Source organism: Bidens hawaiensis, unplaced genomic scaffold, assembly GCF_021521415.1.
Source record: "Bidens hawaiensis isolate Kalapana, Puna unplaced genomic scaffold, B.hawaiensis_p1.1 tig00005637_1, whole genome shotgun sequence".
NCBI lineage: Eukaryota > Viridiplantae > Streptophyta > Magnoliopsida > Asterales > Asteraceae > Bidens > Bidens hawaiensis.
The window spans coordinates 776,156-781,361 of record NW_027491366.1 but is presented as its reverse complement, the minus strand read 5'-3'; positions in this window follow the sequence as shown (position 1 = coordinate 781,361).

Below are 5,206 nucleotides of genomic sequence, written 5' to 3'. Positions count from 1 at the left end.
CAGTCTCCGCCCCCATCTACTTAAAACTCATGTTGGTTGACACCGTAGTTATGGTGTTAACCAGGGTCTCACAAACTGATTCGTAGCATTCAGACTGTTGTTTCTGATAATCAGCAACCATTGCTCGAAACTCATTGTCGTCTTCAAACAACATGATTTTACAGGAGTCGAAGGTCTTTGTTTTTTCGAATGCGAGTGTAGCCCTAATCGCTTCGACTGTCTTCAACAAAGTGTCGTCTTTCTCTTTCTCAAGATCCATCATTGTTTTCATCATGTTCTTCACGGTTTTATCAGAAGAATTCATTTTTATTATCTTTCTGAAACTGTTAGTGTGATTGAGTAACCAGTAAGTTAGTAAGTTTGATTTGTAGTAAGATATAGTAAGATCTGGTAAGATATAGCTTAACTTTAATGTAGGCTATCATTACCATAATATTTTTCCCGGCATTTTTGACAGGTGAGTATAATTGTTATCAATTAATTCTGACAGGTGATATAAATGCAAGTAATCTCTAGATTAAACAAAAACATATGAGACAAGTTTGTGCGTTTCCCAAGCGTGGGACACCCTTTTGTTTTTATATTACAGAGTTACTATTCGTCCGGTTGCGTTTCCCAAGCATGGGACACCCTTATGTTTTTTTTATTACAGAGTTACTATTCGTCCGGTTGCGTTTCCCAAGCGTGGGACACCCTTTTTTTTGTCTGTGAGTCTTTTGGTTATATATATACCTACACCACATTTGTGAAACTCATATACCTACATAACTTTAAATTATTTTTTTTAGTTAATAATGGATTGCTCGTCATCATCATCATCATCCAGATCCTACAAGGCTGCCCTTAGAAGGCATATTGAGGCTCAAATCGAGATAGATAAAGCTTGTCGGGAAACTCTTACTGAAGAATTTGTAAAGACTAGAAACAGCTTGGATGCCAGGGATGTCATTGCAAAAGTTCTTACTCGAATTCCCGCTAGTACTATCCGAGAAATTGCTGTTTTGTTTATGGTTGATGTAGGACAGAGAGAGCTTAACGAGTTAAAACTTTTGGGCAAGGCAATTCTTGAACTGAATTGCTCAATGCAATTGAAGTTGAAGTTTCTTATGTCACTCAGAGATTAGTATGTGATTGTGTTTCATGGTGTGTTTTTATGTGTGTCACGCAGAGATTAGTAATAATAAAATTTGTATGTTTGTGATGGTGTGTTTTGGTAATAATAAAATTTTTATGTTTGTGTTAAAACATTGATTCAGCATGTAACTATTATCTTAAAGTGCATTACAAACTGTTAACAGAAGACTAGAGATCTCCATAACAAGTATCTTAAAGTACATAGCAGTCAGTTTTGAAATCATTCAAATTTTTTGTTGCCTTATCTTATGTTCAGCAATCAACTCTTCTCCGGTTAAACGAGTGTCGTCATTTTCATGGAATAACAGTGCATTCTTGATAAGAGTATTTATGTGTTGGTTTGTATCTGAGAGGAGGATTTTGCACAAATACTTTAACCTCAACCCTTTTAGCTGTCTTTGTTGTTCAGGGCCTTCCTTTTGGAGATTACACCCCCATGGTCTCTTCCCATCATATTTCTCCATGTGTCTCATAGCAAAAATACCACAATCTATTCCATTACTTTTTGTTCTCCATCTCATCTTCAATCTATTGATTGTTGCTACTTGGATTTGCTGAGTAATGGGGTGTTTGATTGTTTTAAGATACATGCAAAAAAAGTTTCTCTACACAAAATAGAAAGCAATTTAAGTATTTTGACAATTTTTATAACATGTATGTATGTTTTTTGGGTAAAGGTGTATATGTTTGCCAGTATATCAGGAGTTTTTCCGTATCTTTCTTCAAAATTCTCTCTAATTGCTTTTGATTTGTCTTCTAAGCTTTTAAACTTTGCATTAGCTGGTATTTCTTGATTTGCACTGTTGTCAAGTAATTCTATCACTCCTGTTTGAAGATTGAAGGTAACAACAACGAAATGATCGCGTTGTATTATTGGCATGAGCACTATAGCAATTCCACTCCTTGCCATTTCTTTTTCGATGTTGTCTGAAAACACATCCAGTCTTTCTTTGTCTGTGAAACCCCTTGACTCAGAATAATGGTCACTTGTCTGTATAGTAATTAAAATGCAGATGATTAAGGCGTTTATTGTGCGTTTTCTAATAGTGCAAACAAAATAGATTAATTTGTACCAGCTCATTGCTTGAAGCAAAGAATCTGAACGGTGATGCTGCAGATTTTTTCTTTTCTTCATAGTTCATTATATAGCCAAATGCATCCATTGCATTGGCGGCTATATAAATGCCAGGACAGAAGCTTTCACAGACCACCTTGAACGATTCTATGTGAGTGGACTTGTAGACCTCCTCCCAAATGTCTCCAAGACAAAAAAATATGTACTCTGAAATTATTTCGTGACACCAGCGGGTACGTCAACTTCTCTCAGAAGATATGGAGAGTTCAGTGCATCTGGGCTATCACTTGTTGACAATCCGGTGTCAACTATTAAACATAAAACAACTCACATTAAATTTGACTGAAAATAATTGTAACAAGCTTATCAAACGCATTAATATGTTCAACTGTGATTATAATTAAGCTGGTACATATATGATATACCTTTCTGAGCAGCCACTGGACCACCAACACCAACATCTGAATCAACTGCATCACACAAATATAATAAGTTTAAAATAACAACATAAGTGTTTTAAGAGCGTTTTAATTATACTAATAATTAATTTAGCCCAAATACCTTTCTGAGCAGCCACTGGACCACCAACACCAACATCTGAATCAACTGCATCACATAAATGTAATAAGTTTAAAATAACAGCATAAGTGTTTTAAGAGCGTTTTAATTATACTAATAATTAATTAAGCCCAAATACCTTTCTGAGCAGCCACTGGACCACCAACACCAACATCTGAATCAACTGCATCTCACAGATGTAATAAGTTTAAAATAACTGCTTAAGTGTTTTAAGAGCGTTTTAATTATACTAATAATTAATTTTGCCCAAATACCTTTCTGAGCAGCCACTGGACCACCAACACCAACATCTGAATCTTGTGTTTTAGGGACCACATTATTAGTGAATCTGTTTTCCCATTCACAACATCTAACAAAGATATTCTCATTTGATGGATGTCTATCCTTTCCTTGACGGACCAACTCGTTGATCTCGGAGCAAATTTTATTAAATTTCTTCAACTTGTTATCCATTGCCTTATTCCAAGACTGTAAAAAGAAAATATAGTTATTGTTAATTCAAAAACATTTTCAATTTATCCCAGCCAGTTGTAATGGAGTTAAATAATAGTCAACAAGCACGATAGGCATTTGCAAACTTAAAGGTGAATAATCGCTTACATAATCATCCAAATCTTGTTCAGCTGTTTGATCGGCATTATCTGTTTCAGATGCACTTTGACCATCTGTTTTTTAATTACATATAATGTTGTATTACATAAAATGCATGTAGAGATAAGAGATATGAGAGTTTTTTAGAAGAAAATAACAAGTTTAATACCATGTTCTTGTTTCTCCTAAGCTGCAGTGTTTTCTTTAAATCCAGGCTTACCGGCAGCACTAATTGTCACAGCAGCGGTAGCAGCAGCAGCCGCAGCAGCACTCTCATCAAGTCTCTTCCCGGAAGCACTAACTGTCACAGCAGCAGTATCAGCAACAACAGCATCAGCAGTCTCATCAAGTCCCTTCCCGGCAGCACTAACGGTCACAATAGCAGCAGCTGCATCAATCCCTTTCCCGTCAACACTAAACGTCACAACAGCAGCAGCAGCAGCAGCAACCTCAGTAGCATCTTCTTCTAAGGGAGGACCATTATTCTCCAAGTATTTTTCCATATTATTAAGAGTAGTTGTTGTTATGTAGTTGACTGCAGGCGTTGTGACGGGAGTCCCAAATGGACCATATTTTTTCTGGTATTCATGCGTATAAAGCATCACAAGGAAGGTCATCGGACCGCTGTATTGAAAATTGATACGTCTCCATTCTTCCTTTGTCGTTTTCAAGTTTTCAATAACATAGCTGCACCAGTCCATATTTGGAATATCCGATGTTTTATCAATTGCGGCGATGAATCGTTGATTGACTGTTGTTGATTTTATCATAAATCCTATACAGGTGTTGACCAACACAAGAAAATTAATCTAAAACAGTTCACCAACTCCTTGATCCGCGGCCAGTTTGTCTTTCACATGCTTTATATATATTCTTGAGTTTGTCGGGAATTGATTTTTGAACAAATCTGTAGTAACATCTTCCCCCAATCTTGGTCTACTCTTGCCTAAAACAGGAATCTTACCCATTGGTATCCCCAACACTTCATGTACTTTTTGTGGTGTTATCTTAATAACACCGCTCCCAATATTCAATTCATTTAAACGGTTATTTTAGTGCATGAGCAACCAATATCCCAAAGTTGTTAGAGTTTGGGTTACTTGAAGTCTTAACATTGACCCGAAACCCATTTCTTCCACACAAGTTTTTTGGGCAGTGGTCATTGCCTTCACTGCATCAACAATATTACATGGTGCACACCTATTCATCAATTTTTTGTCTACAAATTCAACAAAAGGTTGTCCCCTCTCGGCTGGCTTCTTTTCTTTAATGGCTCTCTTTTTCGGACGCTGAAAGTCCGGGCCAGAGGTGCTGTGTTCCACCTGTTTCCGCTTTGACAACAACCTGTCGATTTTTGTGTCAAGGTCTGAATCAGAGTCTGCTTCCACAACATGTTTTGTTTTCCCCACCGGAACAACTTTTTCAGTATTCTTTTTATCAGTCTTGTTTTTTTCGACAACTGAATCACATACATACAATAAAACACGGGGTAGGGGATAACAACACGAATCACAAGGAAACAGAAACTCTTATCAAACATCACAATGATAAATTCTTATACCAAAGCCATAACACGCTAATCATACGCATATAATATGCTTTAATATTATACATAGATTAAAAAAACAAGGATATGTATTACAATAACAACACGCTTATCAAACGCATTAATACATAAGAAGATTCAAACAAATGCTTACATTTTAAGATTAAGTAAACCTAAAACACTAAAAAAATCATAAAGTAACACCTGTTCCATCTTCATTCTGAGACCTATCGTGCTTTTGCTTCGTCCTTGGTTCCGTTCCAGAAGTAGATGAGTTAGGG